The sequence below is a fragment of the Cucumis sativus genome, chromosome 1 (assembly GCF_000004075.3).
Source record: "Cucumis sativus cultivar 9930 chromosome 1, Cucumber_9930_V3, whole genome shotgun sequence".
NCBI lineage: Eukaryota > Viridiplantae > Streptophyta > Magnoliopsida > Cucurbitales > Cucurbitaceae > Cucumis > Cucumis sativus.
The window spans coordinates 11,116,678-11,130,403 of NC_026655.2; positions in this window are offsets into that span (position 1 = coordinate 11,116,678).

Consider the following 13,726-nt stretch of genomic DNA (forward strand, 5'->3'; position numbering starts at 1 on the left):
TGTCAGTTTTCTTCTCACTGAGTTAACGCGCGCGATCCTCGCTTCATTTCTTCTTCACGCCATCCTGCATGAAAAATATTTATAATCATAGTTAATTAAATGTTAAGACTTAGATAAGGTGCATTCTCTTGATATTACAATTTTTCACTAAAAGCTACGCGTTTAAAACATTTATCTCGCGTATTGGCTTCATTGTTTTATCTAAAAGGCCACAATAACTTGTATTTCTACAAGTTATCGGAATTTGAAGAATATTATTCTTCATTTATCTTATGGGTTCCCTTTTGCTAACATCTATTGGCATAATGTCTTTTTCTACATTTGTAACAAAAAATTATTTTTATTTGATTTTCCTTTTTTTAACGGGTCTTTTGTAATTTGAATACTAATTATACCTTTTACCGGTATACAACTTGAATGACCATTAGGTTCATGTCACACCCCCTCCTAAGTCACCTACTCTTAGCCCAAGAGACGGTGCAACTAGTCAATAGATATCGCCACTTACCTCAACGGCACCCATTGACCAGAAACCTACTACTAATTTAAACTAGATAACATAGCGGAAACATAAAGAACATTCACCACTAAACAATAACACAACAGAACTGTAGTGTAACCCACACTTACATAATATAAAACATCATGAGTCTGACATAGACATATATACAAATAACTAACATTAAAGTTAAATTTAATAGACTCGGACACTCCATGATCAAAACACTAAGCTTATATACAACCCAAAATACTAACTCAAAAAAATACATACTAAAAGGGGATCAAAACTTCCACTAGATCAGCAAATGGAGTCAAGTACAGCTTCCACGATCTCTACCTTGAATGTTAGAAAACATTTAAAAAGTGTGAGCTGAATAGCCTATAGTGAGTGACTAAGTGAATACTAAATATGCTTTCAAGATATACTTTGATAAAACAGTTAAAACATAACTTATGGAAATATAAAATTTAGAAAATGTTTACCAAACTCGAACCTTTTTTATGATCAAATAATCGTCAAGAACTTTCTCAAACAAAACACTTTAAACATGTGTGCCTTAAATGTGATAGGGTGCACGTCGGGAAAAGTCTAAATTAAAAATCAATATTTAAACTTTCGTCGGTGTCACACAAAGTTATAGTACTTCTCTTTTAAGGATGGTAACCTCTCAATACCAAGTACCCCCACTTGTTCTCCTTTCAAGACATAAGTGATGAAAGTTAATTCATCAAGGTGGAGTTTGTCTTCAAACTTCTCCTTGCACGTGTTTGTCATGTCCTTGTTACTTACTCTCTCTACTAGTTAGTGACAAGCACTAGCCATGTGATGGAATATAGCTCAGCTATCGCGATAGATCTTATAAGTTACACTACTTATCAAGAACTTACCACTAACCTAAACTACCCATAACACTTTGACAAGTGAATAGTAGAGAAGTGATGGATTGAAAGTGGATAAATCTGTGCTTCCAAAACATGTTTGATATGCTATAACTCGTATGTGTCTTTTCTTCAATTCTATACGTAACAAAGTTATAGATGTTACACAAGTAGAGATGTTGCAAGAAGACATTGTTATTACATTATATTTACTAGAGAAATACTTCCCTCCTTCATTCTTTACAATAATGGTGCATCCCACTATACACCTTGTTAGAGAAGTAAAACTTTGTGGGCCCATTTATTTGCGATGTATGTATCCATTTGAAAGGTTCATGAATGTTATAAAAAATGCTGTGAGAAATCGACATCGTCCAGAGGATTGTATTGCTCAAGGTTATATATTAGAAGAAGCTGTTGAATTTTGTTCAGAATTTGTATGTGGAGTAGATCCTATTGGATTTGGTTGTCAAAAGTTAAGAGACAATTATGACAATTCAGAACTTGGTAGACCATTGTCAAGTGGAGTTACTAACATACCTGAATGAGAGCTTTTACATCAAGCTCATCGATATGTTTGGGAGAATACTGTTGATGTGCAACCATATATAGAGTAAGTTCTTATCTCTATAATCCATTTATTTCATTGAAATTCTTGAAATTTAAAGTAATTGCATTTCAACCTCTTGTTCTACTTTACAAGGAAGCATTTGATCACATTGCAACAACAACACCGAAGTAGATCAAAAAACCAAAAATGGATTCAAGATGAACACAACAAAACCTTCATAGCTTGGTTACGAGAAGAGGTATACCATGAAATTAGATATTTAACATTATCCTTTATCATTTATATTCTAATTGTCCAAGTCGTTGTCACTTGGGTTGGAACGAAACTTGCAACAGAAGATGTTGAGATTTCAGATAACTTTCGGTGGATTGCTCATGGCCCTCATCCAGTTGTGACTACTTACAATAGTTACGCTATTAATGGATGTCACTACCACACAAAGTTGCATGACAAAAACAAAATTGTACAGAATAGTGGAGTCAGTTTAGTTGCAAAAGCAATGCAAGTATGTAGCTCGAAAGATAAAAATCATATAATTGGAGAAATGTCATTTTATGGTGTGATAAAAGAGATTTGGGAACTTAATTATAATACATTCAAGGTTGCCATTTTTAAATGTGATTGGGTTGAAAATAGTGGTGATATCAAAACTGACGAGCTTGGATTTGTGTTAGTTGACTTAAATAGAATAGGTCACAAGAACGATTCTTTCATACTCGCAACCCAGGCAAGAGAAGTGTTTTTTGTCGAGGATCCAAGTGATAGTCGATGGTCTATTGTTCTTACTCCACCACAAAGAGATTTCGAGGATCAATACAATGATGACGAACTTGGAGATACAATTCTAAATTGTCAAGGAATGCCTAAAGCTACGTAAGATATTGAATCTAGGCTTGATTTAGACGATAACACTCCAACATATATACGATCTGATTGTGAAGGCACATGGATTCCCAATGAGTAAATGTTTGGGTGGGTTTTTACATACTAGTTTTTATGAATATTTTGCATCTTATACTTAGCTAATTTAACTTTATTTTTTTTCTCAGGTTGATTCTTATACAATGAAGCTAGCAAGTGATGAGGACTTAGCACTTGGATTGGACGACGTCAAAGTAGATTTGGATAATGCAAATACAAATGAATTGGAACAAGTTGAAGCACCGAAGAACGAAAAAAGGAAAACAAGAGGACTGACATTGATGCATGACGTTACAAGAATTAGGAGTACGGGGGAGAAAATAGTAGTTGACTATAATGCAAATGGAGTACCAATTGGCAAGAATGGGCATAAATTACAATCTTTTATTGGATCTTGTGTGCATCATCATATCTCAATTACACATGCATATTGGAAACTGGTGCCGACTGAGTTGAAAGAAAAAATATACAATATGGTTGAGGTATGTAATCATCCTTTCTCATTTGGAAATCATGCAAATATTACACACTTATTATACATTTTGAGTCATAGTATGTTGTGGCTATCTTGTAGCTTTGGTAGCCAATCATGCATATATTACACAGTTGTTGTATATTTTAAGTTGTACTATGTGTGGCTATCCTACAACTACGGTAGCCAATCATGCATATATTGATACTTAGTGCATAGAGGTTATTTTTGCTTATGCATTGTTTGGTTTGTCTAGGGAGCATTTATAGTTGATGGTCGAAGTAAGAAGGCCATTATGAAAATGGCTGGAGTTTCATTTCGTCAATTAAAGAGTTGGTTGACGATACAATATATTATCCCCTTTGTGGATGAACTGCAACTCATGATAGATCCACCTTCATTGTATTCTCACATAATTTATACACATGTTTGGCAAGAGTTTGTCAAGTCAAGACTGTCTCCTGAATTTCAGATATAAACATTTTCTCTTGTATTAAAATCAATAATAATATAAATCACGTTTGTTTTTTTAATCTTTTTTACATAAAATTTGTACCGAAAGTGCGAAGTGAACAACAAGATCGAAGAAAAAGGAGCAAATATACCCATAATATGTCAAGAAGAGGTTATGCAAATCTTGCCGATGATATGGTAATTCTGAATGTTATAGCATTTTACAGATATTTTTAAATTTAACTTTGGTATGCTTAATGATATGCAGAAAAATTATCATTCTAATGAACATGATTTTGGAAGAGCTAATATGTGGAAAAAAGCTTGAATAAAAAAAAAAAAAAAAAGAGGGTACATGAACGAAGATGTACAAAATGTTGTCAATCAAATAGTAAGATTCTGCTTCAAAATCACATGAATATATATTTTACATATTATTAATCATAGCGTCTTTAATCATGTGATTAATATGTCATGTATCATAAACATATATATCATTCATCATCATCAACATAATATCAGTCATCATCATCAACGCCATATTATCTATTTTAGCTACCATCAATGCATAATCATAAATACATGCAAGCTCTTAAATTCTGTTTATAGGTTCAGTAGTAGAATCTATTACTTGAGAGATTAGCCAAACAAAATAGTTTCTAGCTAACAGTAACTCATTAAATAGATCTCAAAATTGAAGTTGAAACCAATTGAACCATGATGGAAAATTAATCATTTAAATCTTCATGATTTGTCAAAGGGACTTTCTAAAGGCATGCAACCAAAATCAATTTCAATAATAAACTTGGTGATGAAGATGAATAATCTTTTCCATTTTTCTTTCTCTTTTCAATTTAAGCATTCTAATGCTATTTATAGATCCAAATAATATTATTTATCATTATTATTTCATTTTTCTTTTAGTGTATATATATATATATATATAATACTAATATATACATACATTTTTATTCTCATTGTCTTTCTTCAATAAATTCCTTAAATACACGAAATATTAGACATTTATAATCCTCAACAATAATAATAATACTTTATTATTGTTATTCTCTCACCAAAATATATAATAAACATATATATTTATTTAAACAATTATTCTCTCTCTTAATTAAATATATCATTTTTTCTTGTCCAATTAAATCAATAATTTCTCTCCTGATGGAGCGGATAGGGTATTAATACATCTGACACATAATTTAAATGTGGGAATTTATCCTCTAAAAAAGGAAATATTGAATGACTTGATCGTAAATTATAAGATTTTGCGATTTCTTCTTCTTCTAAGGAAGATACTAATCGTAGGGAAAGTGGAATTTCCACAATGACTGCAAACCCTTCTGATAACATTTGAGAATACAAATTGTTGTTGTACCCCCAAAAAGGATTTTTGTTATAATAATTAGTGAAAAAAAAATGATTCGATGGATTATCTTATTTTCCCAACAAGGATAATTATATTAATCATATAATTAACTTTTCTTTTTCTTATTAATTATTTATACAAAACCAAATAATTAATATCATATTCTACAAAAAAAAAAAAAAAAAATCTAAATTCTTAATTAAATATATATATCCACGTATATATACTTAATTAATTCTAATTCCACCAAAACCAACTTCTCCTTTCAAGATCCCAAATTAACTCAAATTCTCAATTCTTTTAACTAACCAAAATCTTTTCAATAAATCAATTATTTCAAAGTATCATAAATTTCAACATGAATTATCATAACCCAATAATTAAAATTTAGTTCAAATTTTGGATATAACATCTAAATAATTTAAGATAATTAATAATATATCCTTAAAGATTTGGGATGGTAAATTTCTTTTTCAATAATTATATTCCAATATATAATTATCAATCTTTATTTTAAATAAACTTTATTCCTTCACTTTCCTTATTTAACCAATCATATCAACGGCTCTTCACAATCAATATTTATCTTTCTCCAAAATAATTAATTATCTTCCACAAAAATTAATTTTTCATAGATAAAATTATCTTTACTCTTTTCCATAATAATTATATATATATAACCACATATACATATAATTATCAAATCTCTAACAATTTCCACTCTACAATTTAATTAAATAAACATCCAAATTATTTAATTAAATTCAATCTCAACAACACCAAAAATCCAATTCTACTCATTAATTAAATATTTAATTAACAAATATTTAATTAATTCTAATTAAACCATCAATCCGAAGTCAATTATTTCAAATTAACGTCAAATAGTTTCAACATAATTAAATAAATTTAAGATAATTAAATTCAATATCATCTTAATTTTTGGGACGCTAAAATATATATAGATCATTCTATGATCAAATACCTAATTGCTATGAAGGACACCATGTTGCGGTTAATTACATGAATTTTATTACTCCACGAATTTGATCTAGAGACAATAGATGGCAAGGATATCGAGAATGTGATTATGGATCACTTGTGGCATCTAGACAACAAGCATCTTCAACCTGATACGACTTAAATCAGGGACTACTTTCTTTATGAGCGATTGATGAGAAGAGAGGCAGCGTTGTATTCTAATACAGTCAATTATTTGGTTTGTAAAACATAGCCACGGGACTTTAGCCACCAACAAAGAAAAAGGTTGTTTCATAAATATCACTTCTATAGATGAGATGAAACTTAAATTTACAAGTTGGGACTTTATCACATTCTAAGAAATCGTGTTCTTACGTATGAGATGAATGTGATACCTGTCAAGTGCCCAGATGCCACTTAGTTCAGAACAAGCGGTGAGGGCTGCACCTAGGTTGGTGTGGCCAAACTCGATGAGCAAAAGAGCCAAAGAACTGAGCCAGTCAAAGGAAGCACTGAAGGCTATCCCTAAAATGGTTGTTGAGCGACTGAGGAGGAAAATGAGAATGAAGTCCTTACACCTCTAGGTGTCCTCCACTACAAGGAGCAGTAGGCAGTAGAGGAAGAAAAGTGGATTAGAACCTACATTGATTTTGTGACCTTACTAGAAAATGAATGTAATTTGTAAAGTATGAACTCCTTACAGTGTTAAGTTAGTAAAGAGAAGAAGTTATGTTATTCCATTGCATTATTGTTGTTATTATTATTTAAGCTTATTTCCTATAAGCTAAAGTTTATTTTGTATCATGTCAAGAGCACTAGGTGATGGAGCAAAGACATTAAAGTTGTAAATTTTCCATTGTGATATAAAGATCTAAGCTCGAGGCAAAAGCTTCACGATGAGACAAGTTAAGTAAGTTGTTCCGCTTACTAAGCGTTCAACGCGTCATTTTGCAGAGAGATACATGATGGATGTCTAGGCGGCACGTCCCCATCTAGTCGTCATTTAGCGAATATATATTCTAGACCCTGAATTTTTTTTTTATTATTATTAAAAACTCATTTTAATCTCTCTTTTTTCTCTGTAAATTACTTTTGGAATGAGAGATATAATCTTGCTTGATTTGTTCTATAAACAAATGTTTATATGGACAAGTATCTGAAATCACAACTGTCATGTTGTCACAAATGAAGTTTTAGTTGTTTTATTATTATTATTACTATATTAAAATCAAGTAAAATATGAGGGCTAAAATAATATTTTCTCTTTTCTTATGCAAGCAGGATAGAACAAAACACTTCAGAGTTAATATTGAAGTATTAGAATAAACTTAATTTATGATCCAAAAACCCCTAAAGCAACTCAAAACAAAAACCCCCAATTTCCTATAAACAAGCAAGTGGGTAGCCAACACTTAATTCAAAATTAAAGTGTAAGATGAAAGAATATTTAATGTGTAAAAATGTAGGTGGCAATGATGGATGACATACTAGCTGTTATTATCTTGAAAGGATAACCCAAATATATATATACTTTTCCCAGAAGAATGAAAGTGATTAGAAATAAAGATAAGTACTAAACTAATTTTAATTTCACCAACATTTAATTAGTCATAGATTTGAAATAATAATGCATAAACCAAAGAAACACAAGTCAAGTTGGATAGCTAACACTTATAGATCATAGAAAGGTGAGAGATGGTAGAATTCAATGTGAAAAAAGGTAGATGACAATGATAGATAGGTGACATATATCATATACACATTGAATGGATAACACAAAAGTGTATATAATCTAATTTATTTCACTAAAATCTAATTTATTTCACTAAAGAATGAGAGTGAGATAGAGAGAAAAAAAGTTAAAATGGGTGTTAAATAGTGGTGGTCCAAATGAATAATGAGATTAGAACCAAAGTGATGGTGAATTGATTGAAAATTAGCTAGGTGTGGGGGTTGCCCATATTTAATATTATGGATAAGGACACTTTTCTTCCCGATATAAATAGCATAATTTGTTGGACCGTAAAATTAAATAGGTACAAATATAGCAATTAGATCTAAATTATTAGTAGACATAGTATGCAATTTATCATGGATAGACTATACGGTTTATAGGAGTCTATCACAAACTGATTTTATTATATTTTTGTAATTATTTAAAAGTATTGTTATACATTTAGTTATTATTTTTAAAAGGGATAGAGGTTGCAATTACATTAGGGTAGGTTGGATTTGATAGTTGTGTTGGTGTATGAGAAGGCAAAGAGGTCCCATGGCCCTTCTTTAATTGGTAATGTCATTGGCATCCCTCTTGCTGATGGGACAGGGCATCTCATTTGGATAACTTAAAAACCCATATACATGTGCATGAGGGCGAGAGAGAGAGATTGAGATGCAACTTTATGAGGCTTTTGAAATGAAAATGTGTGACTCAATTTCTCTCATGCTAAGCTAATCTACCAGCCTGTTTTTTTTTTACAATTGAACAACCCATAAAGGGGATTAGAACATGCTCCATTGAGGTCCCAATTACCAAAAAGAAAAAAAAATGGGGAAAAAAAAGTGGATTTGTAATATTAAATTGCAAATCCTTTTTGTATGAGGTCACAATCTGATGCTGACTTCTCATTTAAAAGAATGAAAGAAATGGGCAGAAATGAGGTTAAAGAATTAGTTAGGATTGAATCTAATTGCTACTCCATGTTTGTCAAGTGGTTCAAAACTACCCTTTTTCATATTAAAAAATATGTGTGCAGAAAGGTTCTCTTTCTTTCTTTCTTTCTTTCTTTCTCTCTTTCTTTTTTAATTTGTTATAGTCTAAAAGCTTTTATGAGTGGAGAATTTATACTATTTAATTTTTATTTGTAAATTGTTGACCTGTGAGTTTATACCAGTATATGAATGAACTAGGATTAAACTAATTGAAAGGGATTCTAAAGATGTGAATCGATAGTTTAAAAAAGACAAACAAATTAATATTCATTCCCTCTGGTAGTTAAACGTAAAAGCTTTAGAGATAAGCGTTTATAACTTACCACAATTTTACGTTAATCTCTTAAAAATATTTCTAAGAAAGCAAAACACGTCAAAATGACAATTATAATAAGAATCATCTTACTCTTAGAAGCAATTGAAAATAAATAAAATAATAGTATTGTACATCATGCAAAATTCAAGTCATGGATGCAAAAGTTAAGTTTTAAACTTGGAGTTATGGATTCATTTTATGTTAAAAATAATCCATACTTTCATTTACTAAAATATCCAATTATAGCATACAATCATCCCTATTCATACTAATCTATGGAATTTTAAATCAAAATTGCACATCAAAATAATTCATACGAATGAGCAGCATTACATTTATTGCCTTTTCTTAAGTTCTATTTTTCTTTTTTTTCTCTTTATGTATCTTTTGGTCCTAGAGTGTATGAAGTAGTTGCCTAGCGGTTCTTGTAAAGCTAACATAATTAGTCCCCTCCAATAGAACGAAAACTAAAGTATGTAATTAGGTGACATGTCAATGCTAATGTGTACAACAAGCTAACATGGGAACTTAATACATAACATAAATATAGGTGTGAGATATTCAAATCTAAGTTAGACAGAAGTGGGTCTCATCTTAAGTTTATACACCATTTGTCCACCTCTCTCTTTCCCTCTTCACATCATTTCTTATTTCCTTCTTGCCTTCTCCACCTTGAATTTAGGTAAGCTTAGACATAGATCTCCTGTCAAAGGAATATCATACACAAGATATTAATTGTTGATCAACTTAATGGAAAGGTAAGCAAAAAGGTAAAAATATTAGTGGAGAGTCAAATTTGAGCTTAGGGTTTATGATAGGCAAGTCACTAAGTTCAACTATTGTAATCAAATCTAACACACAAAAAAGATGGTAAAAAATAGGGAAGATGTGCACGAGGATGATTATATAATTGTCTGGTTTACTATTAGCATGAAATACTACAAATTCGTGTGATCCGTGATACACAATATACCATTATTGTAAAAAGGGACCATTGCAATTATAACCACCAAATTCAAAGTATTAGCATATAAACGATGTAAAAAACATTATAAAGATAGCAAAATATAGATTCAGCTCTTATAGTTTATTAATGATAGACTATATTATTGATTCAGTCTATCATCAATAGAATTTATCACTAATAAATTTTGCTATATTTGTAATTCTTTTAAAATTGTTGTTATGTAATTAATTGTACGCTGAAGGGTGTCTAAAACCGCAATTGCAATTATCCCTACACACAAAAATAAAAGAATTTAAATATCCAAAAAGAAAGCAAGCATTAGAATGTTCCTAACCATGTCAAAAAGCATTTATAATTTAAAATTGAATCTTATTCTCATAGGTTAATTGGACGATACAAGTCATTAAAGACTCACTAGAAACTCCTAGCTAGTTAGTTGCATGACAATAGAAAACACTCTCGACAAAGGGTACAAAATGTGTAGCTAATAAAGCCTTAAGCCAAATGAACTTTCCAAATCCTAAGATGTAGGTGTTGTGCAACAAATTTATCTCAATCAAATCTTGTCACGTCATCACAACAAAAACTGTGATAATTATAATTTGATTGGGTTTAGATAATTAAATTTACTCATATCCAACTCAATTAAAGCGTACCAAGTAAATAGACCCAAACCCAAACCCAACAAGTACATGGGCCCAAGCCTAAGCCCAGCAAACACATGAATCCAAGCCCATTAAATAAATGGGCCTAAGCTCACCTAAAGCCCATGAAAGTTCTCTACAAATTCAGACCTTGTCATCATTTGAAGGGATTCTTTCATTGAAGGAAGAATTGAAGCTTTGAAGAATTGAACACTTGAACTTCTAAAGCTTTCAAAACATGAAAATTCTTATCAACTTCGAGATTACCATGTTCTAAAAGATTGAAGACTTGGAAGATAAACCTTTCTTAAATTTCAAAAGATTGAAACTCAAATTAATTTACAATCACAACTTTCCAAAAGATTGAGAGATACAAAGTTTTAGGTTTTAATTTGTATTCAAGATAAAATATTAGAGTAAACATTAGAGATTATATCCACTGCACTATAAATCAATATATAAAGTTCAAGTTCCATGAATTACTTTCTCTAGAAATCTTGTGTGAACAATAGACATGGTATAGAATGTTCCTATACTTTTTTTTGTAGGAGAAGCAATACCCATGGTCTTTTCAAAACTAAAAAAATAACACAAATAGAATCAGAAAATGGAAGACTATTGTTGTGTCTATCTATCTCCATTTGCTTTTGTTTTTCTCCATCAATAACATCTTTCCAAAATATCTACTATGTGAAAACCAAATTATGTGAAGAATCAACTCCTATTTTAGCTCAAAAAACACATAAAAAATGATAATGTAGTAACTTGTAGCCATGTTCTATATAATTCTACCTCTAGACATTTCTACTAAAATAGAAAAAGTATTTTATTCCACCACCATGAATCAAAACTTGTAAGGATTGTTTGTAGATCTGGAATGTAATTAGAGTACTAAAAATCTAATATCAAGGGTGTGAGACCCAAGTCTGAAATAGAAGGGTTGTCTTTGAACTAGGCATTTTGATTAGAAGGATTTTTGGAAGAAAGCATTTTGAATAATAGGCATTTTGATGGTTCGTATTGAAGCTAGACGACACAATAAAGGAAGATCGCATTTTGATGATTAACGTGGGAAAAAGTCAAGCGAGGAGAGTTAGGAATTTTCAGAGAAATTTCCTAATTATGCGTAATTAATGTGCTATGTGTCAAGATTAAGCTTAAGCATGGCTAAGAGAAATATTAAACCTACATGTGTAGCACTTCAAGTAGGAGCTGACAAATTAAGGGAGAAGTGACTAATCCAATTAAGGACTAGTATAAATAGGAATGAAAGGTCTGAAGAAAAGGATGCTACTCTGAGATTTTACTAAGGAAAAGTTACTAAGGGTTATTTTTTCGAAGAAGCACTAGGCTAGAAGAAGAAGATCTTGGATGTTAGGCGTTCAGAGAATAAGGGAACTTAGTGTGTAGTGAGTGATTTTTCTAAAGATGAACAAATATTTGAAATCTTTCATTCTAAAGTTTCATGTTATTTTTAATAACGTTGTAATACATGTTGTTGTTTATGAGAAAGTGTGATTTCTAAATAAATCTTTTAAGTTATGTTTTCAAGTTAAAGTTTATATGCGATGATGATTGTTGTATGTATGCAAGTAAACCATTAGCTTTATTCCTATCAATGAGTTAGTTATTATGTGCACATAATGATTTAAGGCATCCATGGGGTTAAAAAGGACCACATGGCGGTAAGAAGTTGGTCAATGTATTGAAAAAAGTGTATTAAGCTAGCAGCCTGAGCAACGAGAAATGAATCAAAAAATTCTCCAAGGGATGCTGGGGATATGAGAAATCACAGTAGTCTATGAGTGGTTCATGTTCTTGACGAAAGGAATAAGTGGAGGCTAATGTGTGATTTGTGTTTTTTATTGAGACATTGTGGGCTTGCTTATGAAAAGGAATTTACTTGATTGTGTTATATGCCCCAAAAGATTTTTCAACATCTCACTCACTAAGTACTCAACTCATGGTTTAAGTTTTCCTTGCCTAGGTTATAAGACGTTGAGGTCAAGTTGACAAAGTGTAAGGCGAGCTGCTACATGTTAAGGCAATAGCCAGACGTTTAAGTTTTGAAAGGTTGCGCTAGGTGTTAAAGGCCTTAATTTATTATTTTAAGTATTTGTTGTAAGAAAACATGTGTATTTGGAACACGTACTTAAGTAATAAAAGAAGTTTGTTGTTACCTTGCACTGTATGGTTTCTTATCGCTTGGTAGTAAAAGGTTTAAGTGCAACTAGGTGATAAAGCTAAGGTTTAAGGATAAGATTGAGTGTTCTGGCGTTTCATGATTGAGTCATTAGAGTTGCTCAAGTAGCGTTGCCTACCACAATGCGAGGTTCAGAACGTGTTGTGAGGCAGGGCGTGACAGAGGGTGAAACAAAAATTGAAGGATGAAAACAGTAAAAAGAAGATTGGATTCAGAACTATCATAATGGAATGAGTTTAATATTACAAATCAAGCTCAAAACCTCAATCCAAACATAGGTTTTAGATAACATTACTGTTAAACCCCCAATTATTCAATGTACAAATGCAACTGTAAAAACATATTTAACCTTGAGACAAACCGAGAAGAGGTAATTAGAGAAAGGAATATATCATATGGTACCATAAAATGAGGAGAGGTATAAATAGAATGTTTTAGGGATTAGTTCAGGTAGGTTTTGTTTTGTAAAGGTTATTAAAGCTTTTAGAGGGAGAGGTTGACAACCTTCTCGAAGTAGCTGGACTTGTCTTTATTTTCATTGTTTTTCAGAATCAGCTTAAAGGGAATGTTGATATTCATCATCATGATGTTCTGGATCATGATAATGTGGACAAGGATGATGACCATCACATGGATGAAGATCCTCTGACCCAAACTCAAAAAGAACATGTGATCATTGATGAGGGTCAATCTGTTGAAGGGTGAAATCCTGAAACACCTAGAGA